Raw genomic sequence first — 16,499 nt, 5'->3', positions numbered from 1 at the left:
GGCGCCCGGGCCCCTCCCCGGCCGCGCGCCCGGCTCCCCGCCCGGCGCGCCGCTTGCTGCAAAGCCGCGACCGCGGCCCGAGCCAGCGGCGAGCGCGCAACCTACCCCGCCCGCTGCCTCCGCCCGCGAGGGGGAAGGCGAGGCAAGCAGCGAGTGACAACGGCAACGGGCCAATGGGAAGCCCGGAGGGCTGAGGGGGCGCCGCGCGGCCACGTTTTTAGGGTTGGTTGCACCGCGCGGTCCCCCAGGAGAGGTCTGGAGGGCTCTGCTGCTGCTGCGTTTTGGCATTGCAGAGAGCGGGCTGCGAAGTAGAGGCGGGGCGGCGCGCCACCCCCGACGCGGTCTTGGCAGGGGTGGGCGGGACCCTCCCAGAAAAGGCTCTCTCGGGATTTCCCCCACCCACTCGTTTTATTTGGCAGGGAGGGGGCGAGACAGGGATGTTTATCATCAGTGCATTTTGCTCTAACTTTGCACATTACGTGTGTAGAGCCCTTCAGCGAAGGAGATACTGATCGCCTCCAGGATGCCTGGTCTGAAACACAAACATATGCCTACATGCAGAGCTGCAAATGCAGAGGGAGGGGTTGATCTTCTGTCCCTTCACCCCTTCTCCCACTTTAAGTAGCTATCTCGTATGAGTTTTAGCTTTAAAAATTAGAAAGTATTAAATTATTTAGCATAATAATGCAAACTGTGAGAAGGCTTTTAAATAAGGGGTGTTAATGGCAGGAAGTTGATACATATGGAAGAGAAGAAAAAGGAATGCAACCTTTTTTCCCCCTGAATCTCAGCCAAACTGTGCTAGTAATCTGGAGGCAGAAGAGAGTAAATATTGGGGCTACCAAGATATGGAGCAGAGTAATAACAACTCCATCTGAGTGTCTACTGTACGCTTACTATGGATACGATGCTTTTTGCCCACCCAGCAACCTAGACCAATGGTTCTCAAAGGATGGTCCTGGAACCAGCAGCATCAGTATCACCTGGAAACTTAACAGAAATGCAAATTCTTAGACACCAGCAAGACCTACAGAATCAGAAATAGCCCAGACGTCTGGGGTTTTTAATTTTTTTTTTTAAGATTTATTTATTTATTTATTTATTTGAGCGAGGAAGAGGGAGGAGGGGCAGAGGGAAAGAGAGAGAAAATCCTAAGCAGACTCCCCACTGAGCGTGGAGTCCTACGCAGGACTCGATCCCAGTTCCCGGAGATCCTGACCGGAGCTGAAATCACGAGTCAGACGCTTAACCGACTGAGCCACCCCGGGACCCCCAGAACTCTGTTTTCACAAGCCCTCCAGGTAATTCTGATGCTAACATCTGAGACCCATTCATTGGCTTAGACTATAGTGAAGGGGCCACTCAGTCTGTGAGTCACAGTGACGATCCCTAAAGTGTTTTATGGTTTACCAATCGCTTTTACACCTGTCATGTCATGCTAGCCTTGCCTCAGTCCTACCAGGCTATGAGTTTCCTGACTCTGTCCTCCCATTCCAACCACTCATTTTAATGTGTATCCTAGAAGAGCCTAAGTTGTTAAGAATTTACTTCAGTCAGGCAGCTACTTTCTAAACTAGGCAGCTCCATTTTTAGAAGATAGGAATTTAGGATGGGCTGGGAACACAGAACCACCCCCTACATCCACTACCCGGTATCGGGCACAACGAGGAAACACAAAGCTTCCCTAGCACTCTGCCGTGAGCATTTTAAATGATGAGGGATCAAGACAGAAAGCCGGTGAAGTCCGTGGCAGGACTAAGCAGAACAAGAGGGAGCAGATTCCCATGTGCTGAATGTCAGGCAGAATGGTCTGCTACCCCCTACCTGACTCCTGACTCGCTCTAAAGAAGTATAGGGACCCCTACAGATCCTGGGCAAGTCCTAGGCTGGGAGGTAAGTGGTAGCCTTGGGCAAATGGTGAGCATGCGTTCATGACCTGACTGGAAGCTGAAAGAAAAGTGGAGGGAGTCACTGTGAGGTTTTAAGAAAGCAGAGACCATTATCATTTGAATTATGCCCCATTTCTATGGTAGGTTGAAGTTGGCCTTAACTTTGACTATTATCATACACAATAGCATGATGGCCAAATTTCCTATTTGTGGCCATATTTAGTAAGGTGTCGTGCAGGTCAACAAAAAAGTCTGTGGTGCGTTTCATGAAATCAGTTAATGCTGTATATTCCATTTTGGAGAGGCAGTGTTGCATAGTGGAAGTTAAGAGCTCTAGACTCTGTGGCCAGACTGCTTGGGGACAAATCCTGGCTCTGTTCTACACTCACCGCGTGATTGGGGCCAAGTTATCCAGCCTCTTTATGCCCCAGTTTCCTAATTTGCGAGTGAGGATCGTGACAGAACCTATCTTATAGGGTGTTGGGTAGTGAATGTAAAGCATTTAGGCATTGCCTGGCACAGACTGAGGGCCCTAGCTATTATCAGAGATGTCATCCAGTTTCAGAAGTGTTACACATCCCATTTCAAGTGTTCTAACCTTGTTTCTCACCCATTCCAACTTTCTCTGAGGTCATATTATAGAATGAACACACTACTGCCAAAGAAGTTTGGGTGGGAATTCTATAAAGAGACCTGTGTGACTTGCAACTGCCAGTTTGAAGCTGATGGCAAATTTTCATTAGCCATAGTAAATTCTTGAGTACCTAAGATAACTAGAACTTGAAATGACTTTGAATGAAATTCTGTTGAAAGGATCGATCATTCTATTTTTCTAGGCTTCTTTGGAAGAACACAGGCACATAGTATGCTTTTTTTAAAGATTTTATTTATTTATATGACAGGGAGAGAGAGACAGCAAGCGAGGGAACACAAGCAGGGGGAGTGGGAGAGGGAGAAGCAGGCTTCCTGAGGAGCAGGGAGCCCGCCGTGGGGCTGGATCCCAGGACCCTGGGATCATGACCTGAGCCGAAGGCAGATGCTTAATGACTGAGCCACCCAGGCGCTCCAGGCACATAGTATGTTTTGATGCTCAAGATAAGACAAAAATTTGCAGATTCCCAATGCAAGAGATTATATTTGGTATGTAAGAGTAGCATTTTCCATTCTGCTTTGACACCACTAGTTAATTATAAATAAATAACATGGTGTTGAGGGAAGCACACAGGTCTTGGTGTTAGACCATCCATGTAAGAGTTCCGGTTCTGTTACTCCCTGTGTGTTTTTGGTCAACCAGTTAACTTCTCTCACCCTTGGTTTTCTTATCTATAAATAGGCACTAATAATATCTATCCTCACACTGTTATCCTAACGATAAAACTAGATAATGCATGTGAAAACATTTGACACATAGATGTGCTCAGTAAACCTAAATGAAACAAAAATAATTAGCAAACTTATCTAAGCCCCCAGTCTGCCACATGAAAAAAGCATAATTATTTCACTAAGCTTAATGCTTTTTGTGAAAGGAAATCCGGGTAGGCTAATGAAAGGGGGCACTCCTGGTAGGATCAAATTTGCCAAACGAGTACGTGTATAACCAAGAAGGATTAAGATCAGGGTTATGGAATCCTGTTCCCTTGTCAACAGCCAGTTCAATTAGCTTGATAAACGGAAGAGGCTTTAATGATAGAGGATAAAGTGCCAAGATCAACAGGTAAACATAGAGTAGAGTTTGTTTTTTCTTTTTTCAAAAGGCTTCTCTTTATGCCGTTAGCAAGGAGTTTGCAGATTATCCAAGAAAATTCTGTTTCCTACAGTGTAGGAATTCTTTAAAAAAACATTTTAAACATCAAATGGGTAATAGTGGCCAGCTCTTGTGAGATTTAACATATTGAGAAGAATGCTTTGCTTAGAAGGTAGAAGTACTCTCTCCTGAGACCAGATATAATAATTTCCATCACTGTATTTTGATACCAACATCATTATAAATATCCCTTTGTTAATGTAATTTTCCTCCCTTTCTTTTAGAGATTTCCACTTCCACTCAATGCTCCTCTTAAAAGAAATTGGGTTCCGTTGGATTAGGAGAAGTAAACTATGCAAATAATCGTCAGGGAGATTGGCCGGATTGTCAATGACATCACCATCCCACCACCTAAATACAGGCTTTTTATTGGCTGTTCTAAGAGGCAGACAGGACCGGGAAGGCTCTGTCTGCATCACTGGTGAGTTGGAGAAAGCTCTGAGTCTATACTAAATTTTATTGTTTTTTACTTAAAATGTACTCAGAATCATTATCCACATATTATTACATCTTCCATGTTATTCCACATGGAAATATGTCTAAACAAATATTTTTAGTGACTACTTATCCATTCTATCAGGTGAATATATCATGGTTTATTTACCCACCACCATCTACCTTATTCTTAGATACTTAGGTGTTTCAATTTTTTGCCTTCACAAATAAATCTGTAATTACTATTTTTATTCAAAATTGTACGTGTTATTTCCTCCATAGCATAGAATCTCTGATACCTAACTGGCAATGTTTTAAAAGAGTAACACTGAACAGATTGCCATTCCTGTGTTGCTTCCTCTCACATCCCTGAGACCTGCATGGGAGATCCCAGCGTCCGGCTCATTCCTGGGACTGCTAAATCTCCTCTCTGTAATAGAAAAACCTGGAAGTGCCTGCATTTCATTGCAGGTAGGATGCATATTCTTCATTCTGGGTGCTTGTTGCTCCTTAGTATGGGAGAAAGGTCACAATAATCATGGCTATGAACAGAGGAGGTTTGTGAAGTGTAAACTTAAACCCTGATTGTACTGCTCTGGGTGAAAGCCTGGGACTGGTAAAATGGCTGCTTTGTGTCCTTTTCCATCTCTATAGGGAATCCATAGAAAACCTCTGGACAATCTGTTACTTAAAGCTGAAAAGGCTAGACCTTAAAAAAATAAAATAAAATGAAAGAAGAGGAAAAAAAAGAGAAAATATCAGCTTTGCTCAGAGAGAATCAGTGGTTTATTATTTTATATCTGAAGACAGATGTCTATGGCAGTTGCATCTATTATTCTAATGTGGTACTTTTAGATATGATAATAAGAATAAGCAGTTATACCATTGAAAGAGAACTCAGGTGTTGTGCATTTTGCTAGGAACCTTGTGAACACTGTCTTACTTAATCCCCACAGCAGCTCTGCAACGTAAATTATTCCCGCTGTACAAATGAGAAAACAGGCTCAGAGGGATTCTAGCACTTTCTTTCATAGGCCTGAGATCTGCACCCTGCCCTGTCTGGCTCTAAACGTGAAAAAGCCCAGTAGCTCACCCTTCACAGCTATAATTCTGAGCCATTCCTGTGGTAAAGAATTTATCAATGAGAACTAGTCTACAGTTAAATATATCTGCATTCATTCAAACATATTTTTTTTAAAAGATTTTATTTATTCATCCGACAGAGAGAGACACAGCGAGAGAGGGAACACAAGCAGGGGGAGAGGGAGAGGAAGAAGCAGGCTTCCTGTGGAGCAGGGAGACCAATGCGGGGCTCGATCCCAGGACCCTGGGATCATGAGCCGAAGGCAGGTGCTTAACGACTGAGCCACCCAGGCGCCCCCATTCAAACATATTTATGAACCACATATCATGTACAAAGGCTTTACAAGATGCCTGTGAAGACAGAGAACCAGAAAAGACATGGGTCCCTGCCTTTGGACTTAAAGTCCAGGTGGGGAAATAAAAGGCACAAACAAAATGTAAAACAACAAAAGATTGAAATGGTGATGTGTGTGAACATTCCAAAGGGGAAATAGTTAAGGCCCCCAGTGCAGAGGGGAGAGAGGTTTCCTACAAGGGACGGAAATGACTCTGAGAAAGAAGTGTTTACACACATTCATCCATATCATGAGTGTTTAAAAGAATAATATGTTGTTTTAGGATGATTCAGAAGCCTTTAAGTAGGTAAGAACTATATAAGTCATCTTTTAGAAAAAAGATTTTATTTATTTATTTGAGAGAGAGAGAGAGCACACAAGCAGGGGGGAGGGGCAGAGGGAGAAGAAGAAGCAGTCCAGACTCCCCGCTGAGCAGGGAGCCTGCCGCAGGACTCAATCCCAGGACCCTGAGATCAGGACCTGAGCTGAAGGCAGACGCTTAACTGACTGTGCCACCCAGGCGCCCCAAGTCATCTTGAAAATAGAGTCATTCAATATTCAGATCTCTTTAATTTTACATCTGTATATTATAGAGTTTTTATGGTATATTCATGATGGGAAAAACATTTTTTTTCTTTTTATTCTCTGAGACCATAGGACAGTGTTTCTCAAAAAGTATGTTTCATGGATTACTGGCAACATAAATCACCTTGGAGTTTAGTTATATGTTCAGATCTCCAGACCCTACACCAAAAGGATAGAAACAGAATTTCCTGGGGAGAGGGGGAGCCTGAAAACCTGCACCTGAAACAAGGATCCGAAGTGATTCTTATACACAGTGAAGTTTAAGAACCCCTGATACAGGGGAAGACTTAGTTGATCACATTTATTATTTTTTTAATTCAATAAACATGTAGATTTATTTTAAATCAGAAAAATACGGAGTGCTTCACAAATTTGCATGTCATCCTTGTGCAGGGGCCGTGCTGATCTTGTCTGTAATCGCTCCAATTTTGGTATATGTGCTGCCGAAGCGAGCAGAGTTGATCACATTTATCGATAGGTTTGTGAATTAATAATATCTCCAGGGGCGCCTGGGTGGCTCAGTCTGTTGAGCATCTGGCTCTCGATCTCAGCTCAAGTCTTGATTTCAGGGTCATGAGTTCAAGCCCTGCTTTGGGCTCCATGCTGGATGTGGAACCTACTTACAAAAAAATATAACAGTGTTGAAAAAATAATAATATCTCCTATTTATTGAGCACTTACTATTTGCCTATCACAAGCTCCCATCTGGGCTATAAAACAAACTTTGTAGGTAAGTTCATAACCTCCTTTTCACAGATGGGAAACTGAGGCTCAAAGAGGATTAAAACTTACCTGACGTCACCTGACTAGGAAGAGCTAGCCCAGCCAGTTCTGTTTGCCTTCAGTGTCTTCTCCCACAATGCCCACTGCCCTGTTGCTTACGCATGCTGTGGCTACACGCTTATTAATAATAACAACAGCTATCATCTGAGTGCCTTTTATGTGCCATATAATTTCAGCCTAAACCTTTCAATAAGTTCAAATGGTACTTTGCCATGTAAGTAACTAAGAGGCAGAGATATTAATGCATCTCTCAAAATTACCTTCCACCCATTGAAACAGCGCTTTCTTATTCTGGTAGGACTTTTCCTCACTTTTACTTCCTCTAGACTGTTTCTAAAACCTTTTTCAGCTCTGCTGAAAAAGGGACTTCCTTTCCTTGGTGTAATATATCCTGACCCTCTTGCACCTAGTTTGGAATGGCAAACCAAGGGTGGAATGTCGGCTTTCTCACAGCTACTACACCTTTTCCCAACACAGGAACGGACAGCTGTAGTCTGAATTAAGAGGGAAGTGTCAGTTGCTGGAAAAACCTGTTGATCTTGTGACTGCAAAAAGAAAAAGACAATTTAATTAAGGAAGTCTTTCTGGGAAAGGGGGATCACACTATCCCATGTGAGATCTTATTCTGGATTATGTCATAAATCATTTTCAGGGAGTCTCATATGGCCCCGGGGCATCCCCAAGCAGCTAGAGGGACAAAGGGCTGTTTTCATTGCTGAGTCCACCCAGGCTTGCCTTATGCCTCTCACAGGGTATGGTGAAGGAAGATAATATTCTCTTTCAAGATGCAATGATTTTGTACAATTCAGTCACATAAATAGCCAAAAATATATACATGTCTATACCCTTTTACCCAATAATACCCTCCTGGGAAATAATTCAAAAGAAGGAAACAAAGCAAAAACACAACAAAAAATATATAAAGCAGCATTGTTTACAGCAGGGGAAAACCTGAAACGACCTACATGGCCAAGAATAGGAAGTGGGTGAGTAACAATGCTGTAAGAATGTAATGGAATGTTAGCTGCTATTGAAGAGATCCCTATGATAAGTATATAGAAACACAAAAACCTTCTTTAAGTAACATAAAATGAAAGCATTAGAATGGGAAATTGTCTTGAGCTAGATAGAATAAGGAGTCAGGCAAACATGTGTTCTTAGCTATATGGACAAATCACTTAACCTGAGTCTTGATTTCCACATTTATAAAACAAAGATAAAATATCCATCTTTCCAGGGTCATTGTAAGAACTAAAGTTGATATAAACCATGGATAAAGACGGGCAGGGAGTACTAAGCAATAATTGTAAGATTTATGCTGGGGTATGGAACCATTGAAAACTTTATTTGGAAAGTACTTATTTTTTTAATATTTTATTTTTATTTTTATTATTTTAATATTTTATTTATTTATTTTTTAAAGATTTTATTTATTTATTTGAGAGAGAGAGCAAGCATGAGCAGGGGAAGCAGCAGAGGGAGGGAGAGAAGCAGACTCTCCACTGAGCAGGGAGCCCATGCGGGACTTGATCCTAGAACCCTGGGATCATGACCTGTGCCAAAGGTAGGCACTAAACTGACTGAGCCACCCCAGCACCCCAGAAAGTACTTATTTTTATGATGTTTTAAATGTTATACTATTTTGCTCCTTTCTTCCTCCACGCCCTTAAGAAATTGCATACTCCCTATGTGCGAAGTATGTGCACATGTCATCAGGAAACTTGCCTAAATGGATCACTAAGCCCTATTGGGAGAAGGGTCCTAAATCCGAGCATCTGGAATCAGCTCTAGGAAAATAATAGGAACCCCAAACACTAACATGTAGAAAGGTGGCTCAGTGAGGTTCCAGGGCCTGTTTTCTAAGCACTTAGAAGTTTATGTGATGCTTGGTAGATAGAGGTCTCTCTCTCTACCATTTGGGGGTGGGGAAGGTTCTCATGACCAGGATGCCTTCCATCCACCTTTGCTTCAGAATGATACCCCTGCCTCCATTAAACCACTTCCTTGCACAGCTAGATTCATGAGCAAAGAAGCAGCAGGAGGACAGTATGAAAGAAAGATTTTTTTTTTTTTGGCTAATATATATTGAGCACCCTCTTTGTATCAGGCATTGTGTTTGGCACATATAGATACAGACTAAGCCAGGTAGAATATATTTAGAACACAGGCTTCAGAATCTTCTAGAAAACCTCTACCAAGATAATGTTGACATAGAAAAGGGTATTATTTTTTTTAATTTATTTGTTTTTTAAGATTTTATTTATTTATTTGACAGAGAGACACAGCGAGAGAGGGAACACAAGCAGGGGGAAACACAAGCAGGGGGACCAGGAGTGGGAGAAGCAGGCCTCCCGCCGAGCAGGGAGCCCAACGTGGAGCTCGATCCCAGGATCCTGGGGCTCATGGTCCTGGGATCATGACCTGAGCCGAAGGCAGATGCTTAACAACTGAGCCACCCAGGGGCCCTAGAAAAAGGTATTATTGTTAGATTTTCATCTGTCCATCTTCATCCAAGACCAGCGGAGAGATACAAGAATATAACTTGTTGCAAGGTTTTATTCTGGGCAAGTAAAGAAATTGATTTAAAATGGGTCCCCCTGAAGTGTCAGGCAACATAGTGCAGAAAGGATGAAAATCATTTAGACTTGAAAAAGCAGTAGCAATCTTCTCTTACTAATGAGAAATGAATATGGCAACAGTATGTCCAGGGCTTCTTCTGGAAAGCCTTGGGTCAGTTACTTTAGTTCCTCTAAAAAATTTCTGGAAACTTTGTTCTACTTGGCAGTAAAACAAAGATGAACTCTATTTAGGGTTATACCAAATACTTTTTAATTGATTGTTTTTCCTCCCCATGCTCTACCTTCCAACAGCCAGGGACACCACTGATGAAATATTCAGCATTGGAATATTTGATGTATAATTAAATAGAATACATTTAGAAGTTCAGTTTTATAGACCTTTAATCTTTTTTTTTTAAGATTTTATTTATTCATTTGAGAGAGAGGGAATGAGAGATAGAGAGCACGAGAGGGAAGAGGGTCAGAGGGAGAAGCAGACTCCCCGCCGAGCAGAAAGCCCGATGCGGGACTCAATCCCGGGACTCCAGGACCATGACCCTAGCCGAAGGCAGTCGCTTAACCAACTGAGCCACCCAGGCGCCCTAGACCTTTAATCTTCAAGTTAATAAATCTTCATGGAGAGAATCTCACAAACCAAACCAAAATATTTTTGGAAATACCATTCTCCTTGGAAAAATAATCTTGAATGTAATTACTATACATAGGAAAAAAAAAACATTCATCAAGCACTTTTATATGCCAGGCAAGGTACTAAACGCTTTACACGTTATTTCATTTAATCCTCACGACCCTGTAAGTCGGTATTATTAGCCCCACTATATGGATGAAGTAACTGAGGCTCCAAGGAGTTAAGCCATTTGCTTAAGATCACAAAGTAACATGTTAGCACATCTAGGGCTAGAACTCAGGTCAGATTCTGACTCTCATGCTTTTGCTTAAATCTTTACAGGAGTTCATTTCCAAAACACTTTCATTTACTATGGCTCATTCCATCCTCCCACCCACACAGTGATGTTGAATACAACCTTGGTATCCTCTCTTTTACCAGAAGTCACAGAGCCAGGGGCAGAACCAAGTCTTAGAGCAATCATAACTTCAGTGACCTTCTGTTGAGTGCCTTCTATATGGTAGGCTCTGTAATAAGTATTTTTTATACTTTTTCCCCCATGTTAATCTTCACAATAACCTTTTGAGGTGGGCACTATTATTATCCCCTTTGATGGATGAGAAAACTAAGACTCAGAAGGGCCAACCTCTTGCCCAAGTTTATATAGTAGCATGTCAGGACTAGAATTCAGGTTTGTAATAATGATAACATAATTGATATAAGCAGTTGCCATTTACTGATCTGTTGTCATGTGTTAGATATTGCTTTAAAAATTTTTTCTCAACATACTTTGAGATTTACAATTGGCATCGCTCTTTTTTTTAGACTATTTTTTTTTAAAGATTTTATTTACGTATTTGATAGAGAGAGATAGTGAGAGCACAAGCAGGGGTAGAGGCAAAGGGAGAGGGAGAAGCAGGCTCCCCATGGAGCAGGGAACCCGACGTGGGGCTCAATTCCAGGACCCTGAGATCATGACCTGAGCCGAAGGCAGATGCTCAACCAACCAAGCTACCCAGGCGCCCCTAAAGACTTTATTTTTAAGTAATCTCTACACCCAGTGTGGGACTTAAACTTACAATCCTGAGGGCAAGAGTTGCATGCTCTACTGACTGAGTCAGCCAGGCACCCCTGGCATTGCTCTTGTGATGCTCACAATTTTTCAGATAAGGAACTAAGATTTATAGAAAATAAGTTAATGCCTCCAAGGCATACAAATGGGAAAGGGTAGAGCCAGGATTTGAAAGCAGGTCTCTGGGGCACCTGGCTGGCTCAGTCGGTAGAGTGTACAACTCTTGATCTCAGGGTTGTGAGTTTGAGCCCCACACTGGGTGTAGAGATTACTTAAAAATAAAATCTTAAAAAAAAAAATGAATGCAGGTCTCTTTGACTCCAAGACCTATGTCCTTAACCCTGAAGCTTTGCTCACTCCTATTCTGTCTCTGTATATCCTTGCTACTCAAAGTGTCGTCCCCAGACCAGCAGCATTCGCACTTGTTATAAATGTAGAACCCCAAGCCATGCCCCACACCTATTGAATCACAAGTGTATTTTGACAATATCCCCGCATGATTCTTGCGTCCATTAAGCTTTGAGAAGCACTGCTCTGCAGCACCACCAGCAATATATGAAATAGAGATGAGAAGCCAGATTGTCAAGAACAGAGATTCTCGAGCATATTCCCTTGGAAATCAGTTTTGAGCTGGAGGAAGGTATGTCCTGCTGCTAAACTTGATAATGGTGACCTTTTTTCAATTCATAGATCAAATTAAGTCAACGAATTATATTTTCTTTTTTTTTAAGATTTTATTTATTTGACAGATAGAGACAGCGAGAGCAGGAACACAAGCAGGGGGAGTGGGAGAGGGAGAAGCAGGCCTCCCGCTGAGCAGGGAGCCCGATGTGGGACTCGATCCCAGGACCCTGGGATCATGACCTGAGCCGAAGGCAGACACCTAACGACTGAGCCACCCAGGCGCCCAACGAATTATATTTTCTTGTCTTCTCTTCCATCATTTTCTTTCTCTTCTTTAGAGCGGACTATCGCTTGCCTGTCAGTAACTTCGGAAGATGACAATAATTGAACAGTAGTAAAGAAATACCTATGGAAAACTCTAAGTGTTGTTTGTTGTATTTTTTCCCCCTTTAATTTGTAGGTTTTTAAATTCTTGGATTTTGGGGGGGTACCTGGGTGGCTCAGTCATTAAGTGTCTGCCAGCTGTTCAGGTCATGATCCCAGGGTCCTGGGATCAAGCCCGGCATCAGGCTCCCTGCTTCACGGGAAGCCTGCTTTTCCCTTTCCCACTCCCCCTGCTTGTGTTCCCTCTCTCGCTGTGTCTCTCTGTCAGATGAATAAATGAAATCTTTAATAAATAAATAAATAAATAAATAAATTCTTGGATTTTTTTTTTTAAAGATTTTATTTTTAAGTAATCTCTACACCCAATGTGGGGCTCGAACTCACAAGCCCAAGATCAGGAGTTGCATGCTCTACCAGGTAAGCCAGCCAGGCAACCCCTAAATTCTTGGATGTGTGATTGTGATTTTATATTGCAAAATAGAGAACAGTTATTCTTTCTCTTCGTAAACTTGTTCCTAATTCACACTGCAGAAATGAATGTTACTGTCTCTTGGTGTTCCACAAAAAAACACCCGATTTCCACCTACATGAACATGAGGATCAAGACTCCAGAATCTTGGGGCACCTGGCTGGCTCAGTTGGTAGAGCTGATCTCTTGATCTCAGGGTCATGATTTCAAGCCGGGCATTGGGCATGGAGCCTACTTAAGAAAAATTAAAAATAGGGGTGCCTGGGTGGCTCAGGTCATGATCCCAAGGTCCTGGGATCGAGCCCCACATTGGACTCCCTGCTCAGCAGGGAGTTTACTTCTCTCTCTCCCTCTGCCCCTCCCCCTGCTTGTGTGTTCTCTCTGTCTCTCTCTGTCTCAAGTGAATAAATAAAATCTTAAAAAGAAAAAATATTAAAAATATAAAAATAAACCTAAAAAAAAAAAGACTTCGGAATCTCTCTAGAAATCAAATCATCTAACCAAGAGGAACTTGTCGTAGTTCCAAGAGGAACTTGTTCTTACTGGATAGTAAAAATGTTAGTTTTTATGTTCTCCTTTGTGCTTTCCTGAATATTTAAAAATATCTACAGTGAACATTCATTCATTTGACAAATATCTAGGTGCTGGAGAGAGAGCAGTGAACAAGCCAGGAAAAAATCTGTGTTCTGGATTGGTGGTTGCCAGAGGCAGGGCAGGGGGATGGGGCAAAATAGGTAAAGGGAGTCAAAAGGCACAAACTTCCAGGTAGGGAATAAATCAGTCACAGGGATGTCACCCACAGCATGGGGACTGGTGTTAATCATACTTTATCGCATATTTGAAAGTTGCTAAGAGAGTAAGTCTTGAAAGTTCTCATCACAAGAAAAAAATTCTTTATGTATGGTAATAGATGTTAACTAGACTTGTGAATATATATTCATATACTGAATCATTATGTTGTATACCTGAAACTAATATAAACTTCAATGTCAATTATATCTCAGTTCAAAAAAAAAAAAATCTCTGTTCTGATATATCTTTGGGCTTTTCCTTTTGGCCTGGTCAGAGTCCTTGAAGAAGACACGTCACATTTCCTCTGTGGAAGGTCAACGCCTGGTAGCCAGACATCTAGGAATTGAATGGAGGAAGAGGGCTGGGAATCTAAGCATCCAATATCCATAAATCCACTTATCTCCCGGTTTATACAGAGACTCCTCTTCGACCTGCTCTGGAGAATAAATACTTCAGTTTTCTTTTAGAGGAAGGAGTGCAGCCATTGAAGAAGGGGGAGGTAAACTGGAGATGTTAAACAGCTCTTGAAATTCTTATTTTAATCCCTGCCCAGGGTACAACATGTAGGTGGCTCCTAGGCATCGCTGGTGGGTAGTGTGTGTGTGGGGGGTAACGCCACCAAGTTTGGAGACTTGAGGGATTTGGCACGTATAAATCAGGTTGGGCCTCGGCTTTATCCACTTTGGATTTAGGGTTCAGGTTTCTCCAGGTTAACTTAGTTAACGCTTGTCCATTTGCTTTCCAGCTTCTACTTTTTTTTGTTTTTGTTTTTCCTACTGGCTCCTCTTATTATTGTGGGTTCATGCTTAAAAAATCCCATTACTGTCATTTTCGTGGTGTTGTAGGAAGAAACAAAAGTAGATCTGTGTATTCATCCTTATTAACTGCTTAACTCTCATCACTTTTGAGGAACATTTTCCTATCTTAAGTTCTCTCTTGATACCATTCAAATCTTTATTCTCCTCCATTTGTCCTTAGATATTTGAATAAAATATGTGCTTTTACGTGTAGCTCATTGTGATTTAGGAAGAGTTCACTGACAGTTGCATATTTAAGATTTTAAGTAGCAGGAAACAAACGATCCCTTTCCTCAGCGAAGCAAAAATAAAGATGAGACATACACATACTCAAATTTTTAAATTACATATGTAGAAGGTTCGTTATGGTAGCATTATTTGTAACAGCAAAAGACTGCAAAAAACCTACAGGCCCATCAGTAGAGGACTTTTTTTTTAAACATTTTATTTATTTATTTGAGAGAGAGAGAGCCCGAGCATGCATGCACAAGCAGGGGGAGGGGCACAGGAAGAGGAAGAAGCAGCCTCCCTGCTGGGAGCCTGATGTGGCTCAATCCCAGGGTCCTGGGCAGAAGGCAGACGCTTAACCAACTGAGCCACCCAGGCACCCTAGTCAGTAGAGGACTTGTTAAATAAAACATACCAATCCACATGGTAGCATATTATACAGTTAAAAAGAATGAAGCAGATCTTTATGTTCTGGTATGGAAGAGTCTGTAAAGGCAGAATAGAGTAAGTATAGTATGCTATCTTCTGGTTTAAAGATACATACCTATTTCTGCAACAGGGTTACCTCCTGGGAGGAGAACTAGGTGACTGGGAGACAGGAAATAGAAGACTTAGTTTTCCCTTGTATAACCTTTGTAGCATGTGCATTTTATACTACAGTCTTATATTACTTATTTTAAAAATAAAGTACTAGTGAATAGTTTTTTAAAGAATGAGCAGGGGCGCATGGTGTCTCAGTCAGTTGAGTATCTGACTCTTGGTCTCAGCTCAGATCTCCATCTCAGGGTCCTGAGTTCAGACCCTATGTAAAAAAAATACAAATAAATAAAAGAATGAGCTCCATGACCTTTACTTGACATAATGCTCTCCCTGGTGACTTCCATCTTTCCAATTGTTACTTCTTCAAGATGGATATTGATTCCCAAATCCTTTTCTGGACAACTCCAACCCCAGTACTCTCTCATCTGATCTCCTTTGTTAGAAATGATTCTGTGCAGTAAAACTGTCACACGCTGATTTGCTATGCTGCTGCTACTTCTCTTATTTTTATTTTTTAAAGATTTATTTTAGAGAGAGAGAGCGCACGAGCAGGAGAGGCAGAGAGACAGGGAGAGAGAGAATCTCAAGCCGACTCCGTGGAGTGTGGAGCGCGACATGGGGCTCAATCCCATGACCCTAAGATCATGACCTGAGCCAGAGTTGGATGCTCAACCAACTACACCACGCAGGCACCCCTGCTGCTGCTGCTTTTAAATAGTATCAACCATCTTGTATTAAACTTTCCATTTTGTATTTTCATTTGTGTTTTACTAAGCCTTTTAGGGGTTGCATGGGGGGTCTTGCAAAATGAGGAGTGGCCAGTGGAGAATATGTGAGCAAGTAAAAGGGAGGAAGTACATGAGAAAGAGTTTAGAGGCTCCCTCCTGACCTTAGTCTTTCACATGCACTTACCAAGCAGAGATTCATGTGAACCAGCGACCCCTTTTTATAAAATCCTAAAAGCCCCTGGAAATGTAAAGGCTTCACATTTTACGTTGAATTAACACAATTATCATGACATCACTTTGCTAAAACACTTGCACTCAAGGGATGACAGGTTGGGAGACAGAAGCAAATATTTTGAAGCAAGACTCGCAAAATTTTAGAGCCAGAAGGGCTTGAAGATCAACTAGTCCAAACCCTTAGGTCCAAGACAAGACATTGGAGGAATTCAGGCTCAAACCCAAGTCTCTTCTTAAATCCAGTTGAACTACACCATCCAGCCTGTGGGAGCAGAGGTCCGGCCTGGATGAAAGATGGGGTACAAGAAAGACAGGAGGGTACTGTGTCTGAAGAAGAGAAAAGAAAGCAGCAGGCGAAAAAGGGGTGGTTGTTAAGTTTTGTCTCCTCCGTAATTGTGTCCAGGGCTCCGTGGGAGTCTGTGTCAATAAAAGTCTATATTAGCAGAAGCCAAATTAAGATAATCAGAACTGGTTTGAAAAGCTGCAAACCTCAACTTCCCCTTACCCAGCCCAGTCTCTTGACTTCCAGAA

General features: G+C 42.0%; 1 non-coding gene across 1 annotated transcript; it reads right to left on the bottom strand.

Moving 5' to 3' along the window:
- Positions 1–6,479: 6,479 nt before the first annotated feature.
- LOC112811310 (U6 spliceosomal RNA) lies at positions 6,480–6,587 on the bottom strand. The gene has a single exon (XR_003205027.1). It is a non-coding gene; the product is annotated as a U6 spliceosomal RNA (small nuclear RNA).
- Positions 6,588–16,499: the final 9,912 nt, after the last annotated feature.

Source organism: Callorhinus ursinus, unplaced genomic scaffold, assembly GCF_003265705.2.
Source record: "Callorhinus ursinus isolate GAN/ISIS: 27379988/994484 unplaced genomic scaffold, GSC_fseal_2.0 scaffold57, whole genome shotgun sequence".
In the NCBI taxonomy this organism is placed as follows: domain Eukaryota; kingdom Metazoa; phylum Chordata; class Mammalia; order Carnivora; family Otariidae; genus Callorhinus; species Callorhinus ursinus.
The sequence above is the reverse complement of the archived record's forward strand: the minus strand, read 5'-3'. Positions and strand labels throughout refer to the sequence as shown.